Source organism: Pseudonaja textilis, chromosome 1 (genome assembly GCF_049901715.1).
Source record: "Pseudonaja textilis isolate UNSWEBS1 chromosome 1, rPseTex1.2, whole genome shotgun sequence".
Classification (NCBI taxonomy): Eukaryota; Metazoa; Chordata; class Lepidosauria; order Squamata; family Elapidae; genus Pseudonaja; species Pseudonaja textilis.
Genome location: NC_141990.1, coordinates 237,610,070 through 237,628,422, shown reverse-complemented (window position 1 = coordinate 237,628,422; position 18,353 = coordinate 237,610,070). Strand labels below are relative to the sequence as shown.

General features: G+C 35.6%; 2 long non-coding RNA genes across 2 annotated transcripts in view; one reads left to right on the top strand and one right to left on the bottom strand.

The window, feature by feature from the left end:
• LOC148128112 (uncharacterized) overlaps window positions 1-11,125 on the bottom strand; it is a 30,331-nt gene extending 19,206 nt beyond the window's left edge. Inside the window, exons 1-2 of the long non-coding RNA XR_015741364.1 lie at window positions 11,060-11,125; window positions 6,596-6,680 (exon numbers count right to left, since the gene is read on the bottom strand). This is a non-coding gene — a long non-coding RNA (uncharacterized LOC148128112). The remainder of the gene's footprint in view (window positions 1-6,595; window positions 6,681-11,059) is intronic.
• A 3,407-nt stretch (window positions 11,126-14,532) lies between these two features.
• LOC148128111 (uncharacterized) lies at window positions 14,533-17,969 on the top strand. Its single transcript, XR_015741362.1, has 2 exons — window positions 14,533-14,583; window positions 16,599-17,969. It is a non-coding gene; the product is annotated as an uncharacterized LOC148128111 (long non-coding RNA).
• Window positions 17,970-18,353: the final 384 nt, after the last annotated feature.

The following is an 18,353-nucleotide window of genomic DNA, read 5'->3' as shown; positions in this document are numbered from 1 at the left end:
TACATCTGACAATTTGATATAAGGAAGGTATGGGTAGCATTCTCAGCTATTGAAAATTTTCTGCAAGATCAATTAACTTAAGGCAAATTTACTTAAACAAAACATTTACTAACATGTAGACTGAAACCCCATCAACCCCGTTCAACCAACAGCTCCTGTGATGTTAAAAATACTCTTATATCATGATAACAACATACCATCATGTCTATTCTGAGTATATAAGTTTATCATTTCATGCTGGAATCATTATTCACACACACACACACACACACACACACAACCACTCCTTCCCTTCACATAATCATCAATTGTTCATTGGCTCAGCATGATGGGAGCTCTTTGAAAAGTGAAAAAATGGGAAATGAAAATTTATAACATCTGGAATTCCCCAGGGATGAATATGTCCTTTGCTGTTTAGTTCAGCATTTCCGATTAATATGGTCCTTTCTGTTTCTCCAGGCACCTGATTTGATACATGTCTACATCTTTTGAATCCATTCACCTCCATTTCATCTGGAGTGGAAGAGTGGTATGTAACCCCAGGATTAAATTTCCATCTCAACAACAATAGCAAGGATGAAGGATTTTTACTGTCCTATTCATCATCCTAGCAATAATATCTTTCCTATGAAGATTGACTTTTTCTCATGCACCTGTTGAGTTTTTCTAAAGAGAGACAGATCCAGCCAAAATGGTGAATCGAACTAATCACTTCATCTTGCAACCATTTTGAATGTGTTTCTCCCATTTCCAGCCCAATTTATAGAGACCAAAAAGACTCCAGCCTCAGGATTTACATTTAATCATTTCTGTTTATATTGAAATGTGTCCTGGGTTAATAATTTCCCAACATAGTTTGAAATATTGTAGTGTGCATTAAGATGAAATCAAACATGAAAGAAAACTGAGGGAAATATTACGTTTTCAAAGAACTCTACAAATACGATTGCACCAAGAGGTAAACGAGAGAAAATGTGAAGAATATGAGGTAAAAGTGAAAACAGGTAAGAAGTAAATAAAGGTAATCACACACACACAGCAGTATCCTAAGATGCTGATAAAGTTTCAGACATGTCATTTTAAAGATGAGCTACCTTACCTTCTGATTAGTGAATCACCACACTTGCATTACTATACTGGCCTCATAATTGTACCCCTAGTGATTAATTTCCTCTAACCATTAAATATCATTGGATCATTAAAGGAAAATAATCATTAAGGGTACAAGTATAAGGCCAGTATAATAATGCAAGTAACAAAATAGATATAAATAAATATAATTTGATCATTTTCCTTATACAACAATATATAAATAAAGATGTCACTTTTTAAAAAATGAGCAATCTCTTTTTTTCCTTTCCTGTGTTCAGAATATTATTGCATTGAGAAGAAACATTCAGAACATACCTTATTTTTTTCTGGTTAAGAATGCCATTTTTTCTCTTTGAGGCTCTAACTTTTCAGAATCTTAAATCATTTTCCTATAGTTCCCACCATATTCTATGACATCTCTTCATTAATCACTCTTATCAGTCATTTAAGAAAGGCTTAATCCTAAAGTTTACTGCAGAATTTTTCTCTCTTGCATCTGGAAAAGTGATTGCTATTTCACAGCCAAAAACTGAAAGATTTCAGTTGTCTTGTGAATTAAACCTCACTGTTTGTATCTTCCTAATTTCTGTTAGCGGTTGGTAAGATCAACTATACTTAATGATGAACAATTCTATATTTTTAAGGAAATTTGTATGTTTTTTTTAAAGTATGCTAAAAGCTGTTCTTGTAAAAGGTAGAAGAAAGCAACACTTTTGCAGACAAGCTTAAATTAATCCAACCGTCATACAGAAATGCAGTGTTCTATTAATAAGCTTCTCCTTGTTTCATCAAAAAGTGCATCTTCACAAGCCATTTGTATATATGAATTAAATTATCAATCCACCTGCTATACTGCACTCATTCAGTCCATTTGCATGTGTGATGGGTGCAGAGGTGGGCTACACTTACATTAACAACCAGTTTGCCAGTTGTGAATGCATGCAGGGCTGAAACACAGCTTCAGACATGCAACTAATCTACTCAGGCTGCTCCGGTGAGTTCAGCAGGTACGGCGCAGAACTCATCTGGGAAGTGTGGGTGGGGGGAACAAGCCAGAAAGTTAGTTATATATGGGAAGGATAGCACAGGAGTGTGTGGGCAAGCCCAACCAGCGATCACAACTACTGGTTTGCCTGAACCGGTCTGACCAGGCAGCAGCCCATCACTGGATGGGTGCCATTTAAGATGCTGGACTAAGATCAGTAAAACCCAGATTTGACTCAACTCTCAGCAAGTTCACCGGGTGATTTTGGCCCAGTTTTTTTTTCAAACCAATCTACCTCACGTGTTGTGTACAAGCTAAAGATTGGATGTTATGTCTGCTAACATGAATGAATGAATGAATGAATGAATGAATGAATGAATGAATGAATGAATGAATGAATGATACAGTCTAGTCTCCAGCCCATTCAGAAGGAAGTATAATGTCAAAGTGGTATGGATGGTCTCCTGAGGGATCTCCTCCCACACTTGGACTAAAGCATCCCCCAACTCCTGGACAGTCTGTGGTGCAATGTGGCATTGGTGGATGGAGCGAGACATGATGTCCCAGATGTGCTCAATTGGATTCAGATCTGGGGAATGGGCGGGCCAGTCCATAGCATCAATGCCTTCGTCTTGCCGAACACTCCAGCCACATGAGGTCTAGCATTGTCGTGCATTAGGAGGAGCCCAGGACCAACCGCACCAGCATATGGTCCCACAAGGGGTCTGAGGATCTCATCTCGGTACCTAATGACAGTCAGCCTACCTCTGGAGAGCACATGGAGGGCTGTGTGGCCCCCTAAAGAAATGCCACCCCACACCATTACTGACCCACTGACAAACCGGTCATGCTGGAGGATGTTGCAGGCAGCAAAACATTCTCCACAGCGTCTCCAGACCCTGTCACGTCTGTCACATGTGCTCAGTGTGAACCTGCTTTCATCCATGAAGAGCACAGGGTGCCAGTGGTGAATTTGCCAATTTTGGTGTTCTCTGGCAAATGCCAAACATCCTGCACGGTGTTGGGCTGTAAGCACAACCCCCACCTGTGGACGTCGGGCCCTCATAGCACCCTCATGGAGTCTGTTTCTGACCGTGTGAGCAGCCACATGCACATTTGTGGCCCACTGGAGGTCATTTTGCAGGGCTCTGGCAGTGCTCCTCCTGTCCCTCCTTGCATAAAGGCAGAGATAGTGGTCCTGATGTTGGGTTGTTGCCCTCTTATGGCCTCCTTCACATCTGATGTACTGGCCTATCTCCTGGTAACACTTCCATGCTCTGGACACTATGCTGACAGACATAGCAAACCTTCTTGCCACAGCTCGCATTGATGTGCCATCCTGGATGAACTGCACTACCTGAGCCACTGTGTGGGTTGTAGACTCCATCTCATGCTACCACTAGAGTGAAAGCACCACCAGCATTCAAAAGTGACCAAACCATCAGCCAGAAAGCACAGGAACTGAGAAGTGGTCTGTGGTCACCACCTGCAGAACCACTCCTTTATTGGGGATGTCTTGCTAACTGCCTATGCTTTCCACCTGTTGTCTATTCCATTTGTACAACAGCATGTGAAATTGATTGTCAATCAGTGTTGCTACCTGTTAGGAATATGAGTCACCTAACAGCTATTTGGGTTAGAAATATATAAACCAGGATAAACATTTTAAAAATGTAACTTTAAGAAAATGCAAAATTGTAATTAGGTGTGGTTTCTCAAACGGCCATAAGAAACCTGGTTTGTCTTAGTCTGAGTCTCAGAAGAGAGTGTGTTTGAGTATGTATCTCTGTTTCCTTCTGTTGGAAAGTATTGCCGTTCCTCCATTTTTCCTAATTGACTGATATTACTGGATTTGATGTAAGTCTGATACTGAACTGTTTTTGACACTGGAATTTGTTACTGAATTATCCCTGGATTGAAAACTGACTGATTTAACTTGTGAATGACTTTGGATTGCTTGTTTGGACTTTGCTTAACGTTTCTCGAAGTAAAAACCTACATTTACTGTACAGTGTATCTGTGTGCTCTGTGTGCATTATTCCAACACTACTCTCTATACGTCTCCCTTTTTGCGCTCATTCTCCTAATGGGGAATTACCTCAACACTACCTAAGTGGACAGTTTGATTTCACAGAAGTGTGATTGACTTGGAGTTACATTGGGTTGTTTAAGTGTTCCCTTTATTTTTTTGAACAATATATATATATATATATATATATATATATATATATATATATATATATATATATATACACACACACACATACATATATACATATACATACATACATACATACATACATACACACATACATACATACATACATACACAGTGTGTCGGTTGGTTTGCAAATTGTTTTGTGCCTCCACTTCATAGTCATCACTTACAATTACATTGTATATGTTCTCATATTGTCAATCAAATATTCCTAAATACATTAATATCATTGTTAATCAATCATTTGACTATACTATTATTCATTCATGTTTTCCAAGATAATCCATATTTTACTTAATTTGTTTTATGACAATTCATATTATCATTCCAAATCTATCCTATGATTATTTTGTAGTTATGATAAAAATAATACATCTTTATATATTCATTATATTCTAAAAATCTACATATTTCATTACCATGTTTTATTGTTTAACCATTGATAAAATAGATCCCAAATCTTATAAAATTGTTTATCTTCTTGTTCTCTGATTTCAAATGTCAATCTACTCATTTCAGCACAATACAATATTTTCTTAATAACTTTCTCCTGTGTTGGTATTTTCTCATTTTTCCAGTTTTTAGCAAATACAATCCTAGCCGCTGTTAATACGTTTACAATCAAATATTTCAATTCTTTACTGTATATTTCAGGTAAAATTCCCAATAAAAATATATCTGGTTTCATGTCTATATGCTTTTTTGTCATTTTTTCCAACCATGTGTGGATTTTAGTCCAATATTTTTTGGCATATTATGGTAATATGAGCCAGGTATCTGATGACATTTCCAACATTTTTTAGATTTGTTCTTGAACATTCTTGCTATTCTTGTTGGGGGGAAATGCCACCTGTAAAACATCTTATACAAATTTTCTTTATATGCTGTTGACATTGTAATTTTATAATTTTGAGACCACAATTTTTGCCATTTCTCTAGATCAATTCTATATCCAAAGATTTTTCCCCAAGCAATCATTGTTTCTTTGACTTGTTCTTCTTCTAGTTTAATTTCTAATAAATATCCATACAATTTTTTAATCACCTTTTCATCAGTACCTGTCAAATCTTATCTAAATCAGTCAATTTATCATAGAAGCCTTCTGTTTTAGAATCTTTATCATACCTAGAATGTATTTGAGCATACGAAAACCAATTCATCTTTATACCTTGTTTCTCTAGTTTTTGCATCGATTTAAGTTCACCCTTTTCATTCAATATTTCACCATATCGAACTGTTTGTTCCTTTTTATATATTATAGGATAAGAAAATGCTTCAATAGTCGATAGCCAGACTGGAATTTTCAAATAACATTGCCTTTTAGTCTTTTCCCAAATTAACCACAGAGTCTCCCGTGTATAATGTCTTCTAAAATACCCCTGTGTTTTAGTTCCTTTGTACCATAGGAAGGCATGCCACCCCAACAACAGAACATGTCCTTCTAATGTCAACAATCTAGTATTTCTTAATGTTATCCATTCTTTAACTCACATCAGATTTGTAGCTTGGTAGTACAACTCCCAATTAGGAAAACCAAATCCTCCTTTTATTCTAGCATCGTGCTTTCTTACCTTGCCATATATATTTCAACACAATTTTATTTAAATCTTCAAAATAGTCTTTTCCAAGCCTAATTGGAATTGTTTGGAACAAATATAAAATTCTGGGTAATATATTCATCTTGATTGTTGATATTCTCCCTATTAATGACAGTTGTAAGTTTTCCCATTTCGCCAAATCTAGCGCTATCTGCAAATCTTAAATTGTACTTTGAAACCTGTTGGATGAAGGAATGGGTTCTATTGAGAAATAAAAGAATGTTAGAATTGGAAGATCATAAGGATAAGCTTTGGCTGGCATGGGTTTTTAAGGTATTAATTTAACTTTGTCATCACCATGAAACTTATCCCTATGTGAAGAGTTACCTTTTGAGAATATGGAATAAATACGAACCTGGGCTTTAAGCAAAGGCAGTTTTATTGTCCTCAGAATTTATTAATACAGAATGAAGGAGAAATTAAGATGAAGTCAAGAGAACAAGTGACTGAAGAACTTTTCTTATTGACTTATGAACGATGAATTTGAAAAGATTCACAGTTAATTGGCAGTGCATATGGTAACTGCAATATAATGTAAGAATAATGAAATTCTCACTGTGGAGAAATGGATTGTGAAAATTTCAGAATTTGCAGAAATGGTGAAACCAACCTATTTGATCAGAGAACAAACATCAATGTGTTTTTTTTTAAAGACTGGAAGCCTTATTAGAAAATTCTATTCTAGAAGAAGGTAATACTCACTTTACTTGAGAATAGTTGAAGTAGACTTTTAGACGTCACAGTGACTACAAATACATATCCTTTTCATTTAATTTTTCATTTAAAACTAGATCAAAAGAACAATCCATTAATTCATTTCCCAGAGTCTAATACTGTCTAAGAGATAAAGGATTGAGTATTCCAAACAAATTTGATTAGTATCATGCATTCCAAATAATTCAACATAATTTTATGAAAACAGCACTTTCATGCACTGAAATTCTGTAATATTGGTTTCATTCTCAAATATTAATCATAATTACCACATTGAGAAAAGCTCTTTATTCTTTTTGAAGATGGGTGAAATCGTCTCAATGGATAATTTTGACCCATACTTGTGAAAAGTAAAACAAAGCTCCAGTGCTTTCTCTATCTTTAATATTTATTTCTCATAGACAGATTCATTTCTGTATCCAATTGCAAATTATAAATAATCTAATAATTAGATGGTTGCCCTAATAAAGTAAATGGTTTGGAAATAGTTTTCTCATTAGAAGGTGGAAAATACAGAGCAAAGTGTTTCAATGAATAAAACAGTATTACAAAACTGGGGAAAATGATGAGAGAATATGGTTCACATCCTTGGTAACTAAACAAACTGCACAGCAGGGGAATACACCATGATAATTAGGGAATTACAGTTGTTAGTCACAGAAAATATGCTGCAGTTGTGGGTCAAAGATCTGAGGTCATGGCACAGGAAGCAAAATTGTAATTTAGAGACAGTGAGGAATTGGGGGCACACATTTCAGTATTGCAGATTTAAAGTCCACCTTGACGTCTGTCTGTTCTTGAAGACTAATTGCATTGACAGAAAACAAATACCATACCAGGTTGTAAATTAAGACTTGAGATTTTTTTGACATTACAGGTAAAAAATCCAGTAGTTGATAAAGGTGGTGATAAACAGAGTGAAACACGAACTCTTCATTTACCCTGGATCAAATCTCTTAGGTAGCTCACTTTGGTGGTTGATGGGATGTTCTCCACTTCTAGCAGTTGTAGCAATGTAGAGATTTAACAAGACAAGTGGTGAATAGCTGGCCAGGTGTGCTCAGCTTGACTCTAAAATCCATAACCACAGCTCGTCTTTGTCAGTGTTAAGAACAACGGGTGCCTCCGGGTTTAGTATATTAGAAATCAGAATAGGATCCTAAACCCGTCCCTACTTCTTTAAATTGTGAGGAAGCATGAAGCTTTTAGGCCAAAAAACCCTGCCTTTATTTAATAAACTAGAATAAACTATAAATGTTGTGATATATAAAATGAAAAAAACAAAGAGGGGGAAATGTGGGATAACATTTAAATGAAGATGTTAAACATCCATTAATCACGAAAATGTTCAGACACACAGTTTAAGAAATAAAGATATGCTTTAGATTACATAAATCTGAACTGCATTTTATTTCCACGGAACAGCTAAGCTTTATAGTTAGTAACCCTATTAAAACCAATGGAACTGAAACTTTCTTAATTTTGGCTGGATCATAGCTTTAGGGAGAAGTGCTTAGGAGTAAGAGTTACCAAAAGTCCAATCAATTGTCTCCTTTAAACTCGTCTTTCATGGGAAGCTACAAAAAGCTACAGTAAGCTGCCAGCATATTAATAGTTAGCTGAACTAATTAGATCCAGCTAATGTTGCAAAGTTTATTTCTGAAACATGGAAACAGCTGTTGGTGTAAAGTAAAAACCTGGCAATTATAACTATAATTATTCCTCAAATCTCAGAGGTCTTTGTAAAAGGTTTTCACCATAAATTTGGTATACTTTAAGAAAAACTAAAAGCTTTTATAAACTCAGAGAGTTTATAAACAGAACAGCAGCAAAGTGCCTTTGACCAAAGTGCCTTTGACCAGAATTACCTGTACAAATTTGAACACATTTCAGTTTTCATTGCTGCCTGCAGTGGCTTGTATTATATTTTACCCTCTATATCCTTGTAATACACCTGACCTGAGCCACAGGAAAAGACTGATAAGATGCATGTTAAGGAACTAGTTCACTTTTAAGTTGTCCTCACTATTAGCTGGTATCTGACAACAAGAGTATAAAAATAAATTGCATTTACACACTTGAACTAATGATCCAGAATCTTGGTATGATTATATATTAAATTGTCAAAATATGCATGTCCAAGTCAAACTGAAAAGACTTTAAAGTGTTTATGTTTGGATACTGCAAAATTGATGATTTTAATGCAAATGTAAGAAATATGGTAAACGTAACTGAAACTTTGCAAAGTTTAACTTAGAAAGCAATACATTTGTATTTGACTTACTCTTCTTTCAAGTCACACTGTTTGCAATAGGCTATGGTGTTGCAAAATCAGATGGCAGGATGTCAAGTTATAATAGGATTTTATACTATATTATGATGTGTACTAATTTGATAGTGTCTGTGTTGAAGAAGCAGGATGGGAAGGGTATTGATGTCTTTGAATTTTGCCATGGAAGAAGACTCCTGGGAATACCATAAACAAGGAAACAAACTGATGGATCATCAGACAAATCAATCCATCATTTCCACTATCCTACTTCAGATACGGTATGTGAAGACCTAATTCTCTACAGAAGATTCTAAAGCAGGGAAAAGTGAAAGGAAACAGAAGCAAAGGATGACCAAGTAGCAAGGTGAATGAATGGATTCACTTATAGTGGTGATGTGCATCATTGGAAGACCTAAAGGAACAGACTATGGATAGATGGTTACTTTGAAAATCTATCTATGTGCTCCCTAGGAGTCAAAAATGACTTGATGGCACCTAATCAACCTGTCAATTGTCTGTGCAAACTTAACTTTAAATTCTTTGATAGATGTCTTCTATAGTAGCTCTAATATTTCTTAATCTCTGGACTGAAATATCTATACGATTTCTACATCAATCCATTCGGGAAATTGGTGTCTAATGGACTGCACTTTTTAAAACTTTTTTATTTTTTTAAAATCTCAATTAATGTGCAAAGCTCCCTGACTTTCCATTTGGTAATGTTTAAAATATGAATCTTGATAAAGGGAACTTTCAACATACCGGTAATTTTCTTTTATTACAAAAAACATTTAATTCTTAATAAAAGACCTATCATATTTAGCCCAGATTGTCACAACTTTATACCAAGTCATTGGATTTACCAGACCATAGTTATTCCAGAATATTCTGGAACATTCTAAATATGAATATATTGTATTACATATTAAAATTGTATTTTATTGCTTGCAGGCCTGCTAAAGTCAGTGTGAGTGAATAGCTATATAAATTTCCCAAATAAATAAATGACAGCATATCGAATTATTCCCAATATAAAATAGAATTTAGCTGACAACTAATGCTTGAATTTTAATTGCATGAAGAGAATTATCAAAAATACTAATTACTTATCAGAAATCATTCTCCAAAAATAAAGTGTCAGTACTTATAATCAAAGTTTGAATGCTGTGATTTTCTCTGAACTTCATTGCTAATAATATTCTCCTACTCTTATTTCAGATTACAGTTTACAACGTTTATTTCAAACCCCAGGATGAATCATGCAAACAAATGCTATTTTGATTTCAAGATTATGAACTTTTAATTTATAAAACAAGAAAAATTGCTGGATCCTCAATTCCCACCAATATAGTGCTTAACATGGGATAATAGACTTGCAGTTCAAAACATGCAGAGGGCACTATCGAATCCCACTGAAATCATTGAAACATACTGCAAATTTCAATATAGAGGTACTGAATTATAAACTGTAATTTCAAACTCTATACGGATATATAATCTAAACTGCAATTTTCCCCACTTCTTTCACACATTCACGATTGTCCTTATCACTCATGTGCACTACCAATGTCCATTGCTTTCTTTTCTTTTCTTTCTTTTTCTTTTCTTTTCTTTTTCTTATATGTACCCATTTCATGTATTCATAACTATGTATACACTTATACTTATTATCTTGTAAACAATTGACAAATAAAATAAAATAAATAAAAATAAACACAGCTAAAAGATGAGAATAATACAGGAAGTCGAAAACACACCTTGAGAACTTACTAAGAGCTAATTGTCAAGTGGTATAAGACTCAATAAAGAAATATTGATAGAACGTATCTGGCATTTTTCTCAAGGGCAAAGGAGACCTGAATAATATATATGGATAAATATGACTTTATGATTTAGGCCTAAGATGGTGGGGAGTGATTTAATTGTTCACATAGAGAAACACATTGCATTTAGATTCCACCACACCTTAGACTTCTTTTTCAGTTTATGTTAAAGTCCTAAACAATCTATTATGGATACATCTCTCTCTCTCTTTCTTTCTCTCTCTCATTGATTGATAATTACTAGGATCCATATAACTAACAAACTCAGAAAATCCATATTAAACTTAAAAATTCCATATTGTAATTTCAACTTTAAATTGCTATAAAATTTGTACTGCATGAATATATGATTTTTACCTGCACAGCTGTTTCAGCTGTAATCATCCCATTCTCAACAAAGCCATCTTCCTGCTTGCTTTATTTTCAATAATAATAAGTGATTTGGTTTCCCACCAATCAGCAAGCTGTCACAACATTCCTAATCCAGTGGAAAATGATTTTATTGTTGGAAACAATGAGGAGTGTGAAAGTTGCATGACAGATGGGATTGCACATGGAAAAAATAGTCTCTTAGGGAGTGGCACATTTGAGCAGTAGAGAAAGATTCACACCAGGAATATTGGCTGTGAGTCAAAGGTAAAGCTTATAATCATACTGACCATTTGATGCTCTTCCTAGATTTAGGTCCATTGACTATGCTTAATGAAGGACAAAATGCAGCTAGTATGAACCATGAAGGTTCATCCATTAGATACAGCACTCTCTCAAATATGTTCACAAAATCCAAGGGATTACTCAACTATAAATGTCTAAAACTTAAAATACTAGTTTAATGGACATCTTGAGAGGAGGACACCTCCTTTCAATCAAATCATGTATGAGTAATAATGGAAACAACATAAATAAATAAGGATTTCAGCATACTGTATTTCTATTTAAAAGTTCCTTCCAAAACCAACAATTTCAAGCATCAGAAATATATTCCCTAAATATTTTACTTGTGCATGTATTTATCTTTGTAAATTCACATGCTATATGGTTACATCATTTCATGTTGCCACTGTTAATTTGGTGTCATTATGCAAATGTCTTGTCAGTTATTTATCTTTATCTTTCCACTTTTGAGCAAAGGTTAATCTTTCTGCTGTAGTTACATGCATTATTAAATAGATCTCGTCCTTATTGTATTTTTTCTGTTATAATTCCAAGTAGGAAAAATTCTGGTTTATATTCCACTTTATATTCTACTATCTTCTCGAGCCACCTCTGAATTCTCTGCCAAAACTCCTGGGTTTTTCTACATTTCCACCATATGTGGTAATATGATCTATATTCTTTGGTGCAGTCAGTTATTTTCATCAACCAGATACCATGTAATATCAATATGGTATTGCCAAAATTGTTTCTGAAAAAAAATGAAACAGCTGCATTGCTAGAATTTTCTAAAGTTGCCATTTGGGCTGCAGATGCATGAAGTAAAGTCATTAGTGTAAGAGCTTTGAATGAAGCTTGTTGAATGAATGGGTTTATACACCTGCCTGTCTTGTGTAAGTAGGTGGGAAAGTCTTGTGGTGTTGGTTGTTTTGGAACATACTTTGTTATTGGTAGTTTATTTATCTGACTGAGAAGTCAATTATTCTATCATATTTGTATTCGGTATGACCCATGGTGCTTTGAAAACTGTGTTACAAACGCTCATAGAGAGTATAGTTATTTCTAAGATTGTAAAAGTGTAGCTGTTGTTCTTTGGTTATTAGGTTCATAAGAAGATAGCTGTATTTTATCAAGATGTTGCTTGATTGTTGTGTGATAAGGAGATACATTGCTGTGTGTTGAGAAGATATAATAATGTTAGGTCTTTGGTTACATCTTTTGATAGATCTGTAAAGAAATTTCAATTGAACAGTGGTTGATCAGAGTGCCATGCTTCTAAGAATGCTCTTGCATTTTTTTTCATCTGACTTGTTCTAAGATTTCCATTGTTTCTTAGTCGAAATTAATTACAAAATGAGCTGCAAGGACTACAAACATCACCACATAGAAAAGACAGGCAAAAGATCAGCAGCAAATACCTACAAACACCACCCAACTGTCAAAAGATACAATGAAATTTTATTAATTTCCTGCCACACAACCTCAGAAATAACGGCAACTCAAACTAGACCCATACATAATACATAATCTCTGCCAATCAATGAACCTTGCCATTCCAAAATTCTTGCACTGATTATCTTACCTAGTAGATAAGCAGCCCAAAGCCAAACATGAGAACTCCAGCAAACTGACATGGTAACATTGACTACATATAAAAGAAAAAGGGTTTATGAGACTAATCAACTTGACATTCAACTATCTAATAAGTTCAGCCAATTTCTTTAGTGTCTGTGTGTGATGACTTGCACAGTTATTTCAGATATTGTGGTAGGTGTTGTGTGAAAACTATTCATGTGGGGATTACGTGAATATGATAGCAAATGGCTTAATCTTTATTTGCAGAACTAAATAAAAATTCTATATAGCATAGGAAACTAGAGCCACATATCTAAGAGGACTTGAAAGTCTGTGTTTCTGGAATATGCAATTTAACAAACTTTATAAACTGATCGATATTGCAGTGAATCAAATGGCACATAGCTGCTTCCTGCTTAAGGGAAAAATATCACAAATCCCATTTTGTCAGGCAAAAGGAAGAAGGTTAAAGAATTATAGTAGACAGAAGACATAGATAGAAGACAGATAGATGTGTGTGAGTGAGAGAGAGAGACAGATAAATTATAATTCAAAAAAGCTCCGTATTAGAGACATATAAAATTAGCTTTAATTGTCTTACAAGGAGCAAAAAATATGGTAATTCTTACTTCCAGGAATTCATAGGCTCATTATGTTAATGACTGTCTGAAACAATTCTGAATGGGAAGTTCAATTAGTAAATAAAAATAACCAGCAGATAGAAGAGTAAGACTTACTGATTTGCCGTCTCTCTGTGAGGGGGTAAAAAAGGAAAAAAAATGAGTCACTGTATGAGTAAATGTAACTGGAACAAGACAACAACTAGTGACAGTTTTAAGACTTGTGGACTTCAACTCCCAGAATTCCTCCTTCAGTCATGTTAGCTCAGTCTTAAACTCGCCATGTTAGAAGACCCTTGCTCTATAGCATATGTTCAATTAGTGACCATTTCGCATAACAACCAGGTTGTTGGAACAGAATGCTGTCCCTAAATTAGGATAGAGTGTAAATCATAATGATGTGTAATTTTTCTGGTTACATTAACTGGGGCATTTAATAACACTGACAATTTGAAATTGGTACTAATGTGGGAAACGACTAGAAAATCCCAGATAGACCAATATGTTTAAAAGGATGGACAAGGGAAAGCCACTTTCATACTGTTGCCAAGAGTATAGTTGCATTCATCTATCAAATCCACCTTGAAAGAGACTTAAGCCAACAAGGTTGGAAAACCTTCAGATATTAAGCAGTAACAGCAGCTTGCAACAAGCCATGATGTTGTCATATGTATCATCATGCTAATACATACCTTGTATAATTTGCATGAGGACATCATCACACAGATGGTCCTTTTCCCCTCCTGTTACTGTGACATTAATATGGGCAGTATGATCCTATATTTATTCCTAAGGGGATCTGTGCCTTTCCCATGCCCCTTGCCAGACATCCTGCAGGGACCACATCTGGACTAGCATTATTTGGAGTATGGGAGCATCCAGAATCCACAAGTTTGAAACACAACCCTGTCTTTCACATATCCTTGGATTAAGAATTTGGGTACACACCAAGCTTCTAAATTCAATTCCTTTAAATGCAAGAAGTGCATTGTCCTCTATTCTGCAGATTAGTCATTGTCCACTGCATTAAAGGTAAAGAATCCTTGAAATCCAGCACAATTCCTACTAACTTCCAGGACACGACCATAAAGAGATTTTTGTTTCTGGAGACAACACACAAATGCCTTCTTCTAGGATGATGATGATGATGATGCCTTCCCAATCCAGGTCTAGGATTCCATTTCTAATCATGCCTGGATGTTGCTACCTAGTGAAAACGAATTTGTCTAGATCAAAACAGGAAAAAGCCCATCCCAATCAGATCAGAACTGGAATTATAGAGTAACCAAAGAAAGATCAAGAGTAAAATCTGTTTGCCCAAACAATTTTAAACAGAGAGTCAAACATGAATGAAGGTGGATATATGTGTTTCAGGATAATGTTGCAGGATCCAATCTGGGTTGGTCACCAGGACCAGAGATTTTGTCTTTCGAGCTTTCGTACTCATGCTGGAGCCCACCTTCAAGGAACTTCTCACACACTCTGCTTGAGAGAAGTTCCCTGAGGATGAGTCCGAAAGCTCGGAAGACAAAAACTCTGGTCCCCGTGACCGACCAAGATTGGATCCTTCAGTCAAATAAATATGAACAGAACACATGAACCGAACCAAAGATATCTATAATAAAAGCATTTATTAAAGGTTCACCTAGCTGGCTGACCTTGAGCATACATCAAAAATGGCAGCCATGATAGTGCAATGAAAGCTGTACTTGGTTTTTTATGTGTTTTATACACAAAAAATAACAGTGCTTCAACCGCACCATTGTGGTTGCCATCTTGACTTTTTAAACCATACCCTGCTGCACATACCCTGTAAATGTAATTATACACCATGTTATACCCAGTATGTTATTATGATTATTATATTCCTCACTCGCTCACTTGATTTTGCTGCTGATCATGCATCTTTCCTCCTGAAGAGTTTTACCTCAGTTTTATGTCTGCTTCCCAACTTTTTATTTTCCCCCAAATATATGCATTGCTTCATGTTTTCTTTCTTTGGAAAGAGAACCCTTTTTTTTTTTTCAAGAAAAACAAACTACCTCCTGAAAAGACTCAAACAGGCCATGAAGGATCCGTTTCATATCATTTTTGTGTCCCTTCAGAAGTGCAGGTGCAAGCAGTGGGTGTAGAAAGAGGCTCTGATCCTCTTAGAGAAGGTCATTTCCACCATTGCTATAATGGTTAAAAGGCACCAGCTCCTTCCTGTCTGTCATCGGCTGGGCCTTAATGTTTGGGCTTGTGGGTTTTGTTCAGTGCAAGTGGGCATGCTCTCTTTCTCAGCCATTTGCCAGCAGATTTGCTGGCTTGTTGCCCATCTTAAGTACCGTGTAGGCAGGATGGCGCCTCAGCTACTTAAAACAATATTTAATGTTTTACATCACTGCGGGCTTGCAGATTAATTTCCAAATCCATGAAGTATCAGCGGATCAGCATGAGGCTCGCTAATGCCACACTAGGAAATAATGCATGAGGGGAAGAGCTTAGTCTACAGAGTGCAAAAAATTAGAGGGAATATTAGCTACAGATTTTTTTTTCAGCCTGCAATAAAATGTCCTTCTTTTACAGAGGCGCATACAGTGGGCTTGGGGAGGAGAAAAGCACATTCAAGGGTAAGGGAATCTGGGCAGAGACTTAGATACAGTTCTTATATGTAGGCAATTCTGATCTGCACTAAAAGAAATTCTCAGAGAAACAAAAGCATCTTTTGGAAATATTTATAACTTCATGCTGACACTAGGATAGGATTTTCCATCTCTCAAAATATATGACTGAAGCAGTAACAGAGGCTTTACATTGAACATACAAATTTACTCTGACCTTCATAAGGAGGATTGAAAACAGCCAGTTTATCCATAAACCAAGCTTTAAAAAACTTTTTGAGATAGTGTGGGCCAGATTCCTTGAAATCTTCAAGACTATGGCTAATAAAAAAGAAAGAAAGAAATTTTACTCCAGAGGTCAACTAGATGAGTTTCATTAAGATGGGCTATTTGTCTTTTTTTTTTTTTGTATTGGAAGATCTGTTTATAATCTTCTGTTTATAGGACTTACCATTCAACATTGATTTGGGAACAAAGAGTGCGGAAAAGGTCTACAAGTGGCACCTTAGCAGCTGACATCTGGAGAACAGCAGAGCAAGGAGACAAGTCGGGTGACCATATCTGTACTGCAAAAAGTTGGGTGACCATTAGAGAGCAGCAAAGAATTGACAAGACTTCGAAACTATGAAGAGATGCCTTATATTTTTATTTAAATGATAACACACACACACACACACACACACACTGTGCACAAACATACCCTGAATCAGAATATGTTTTCTTTTTAGTGGTGCATTTCTGAAGTTTAACTGACCTACTGTACCTTAGGCTGAGCAACACAGACCTCAAGGACAGAGGGCTTCACAACTGAGATGCCAAGCCCAGGTGTTGCTCACCTTAACATTTATAGGAAAACTTTGGCTACTTTGTAGAAGGATCCATTTCCTGCTGGAACAAGTAAAGTTGGTCATTCTCCCACATCCACAATTTTGAACTAATTCAGGCAATTTGAATCAGCAACATAAATCAAGAGGGCTTGTCATAAATGTGAAGCACTGAGCAGGTCAAATACATTCCTCCGTTTCGTTACAGTTATGGCTGCACAGAGGTAGCTGGACCATAGCTAAAAAATTCACATTTCACAAAAATAGTCAGTTGCAAAAACAACCCCCAAATGACAGACCTGGAAAATGCAACATATATTCCTTTTATACTTCAGTTGCTATTAACAACTTCTCCTGTATACATTACCTGCTCAAAGCATACATGATAGTTGCCCATGTTTAATCAACATCAACTTGGAAAATAAAAACACAGGGGCAAAGTTTCCTGATGAATTGATTTGTTCTTAAACGGATAAGAGAAACGTGATTTTGTCGATTGCAGTGGGAAGGTGGTTTCTGCTGCATCCTGTCAGAAGAGCTTTAAAAGCTAGGATCCCATTGGATGTTATCTTCATCATTGCATTATCAGCATCAATCTCTACATAGGGAGGGAAGGAATTCAAAGCACCTGAAGACATGACCATAGTAATCCCTGGTGTGTATATATGAAGATATTTTGTGCATGTAATTATTTATTTCTATATGTAATCATGCATAGGGACTCCATCCACAGTCAGTTTTCAGTTTCCTTGGGAGCCATTAATCAACCATTCTCTGCTGTCTCTCTCTGTAGTGCCGGAAAATATTTGCTATTATGCACTTGAATTGTGTTTTCTCTTGCGCTCACTAGTGGTAACCTATTTCTAATTATTACGGAACATATTCAGCAGATACAAGTTTCTATTCAGAATTGCTGCCCATCAAGTCCTCCCTTATTCTGTTTTCAAAAGGAAATGTATAAACATAAGGAAATGTATAAACTTTTGACAACACACATTCTGACCTTGTGGTTCATTTCATTTACTATTCATTAATACATCAAAATTTCATTCTGAATAATCCAATTGATTCTTGGCATCTTAAAGATACTATAAAACAAAAATATAAAGAAATGTTTTTAAAATATAAATCATACAATGCCAAACATAGACAGATCATAAATAAAAGTACTCTGAAAAAACCTGGCCACTTTTTGAAAGATCTCCATCTTCAGATTCTTCCACAAGGTGGCCAAGGTAAGATGGGTTGCAAACAAATTAAATAAACAAATAAATAAATGAAATATGTGGAGATCTAAAATCAAACAAAAGATCATTCCAAAGATTGGTCCCATCACCAAGAAACAACTAAGCACTGGCTCCATTGGCCACCCCAA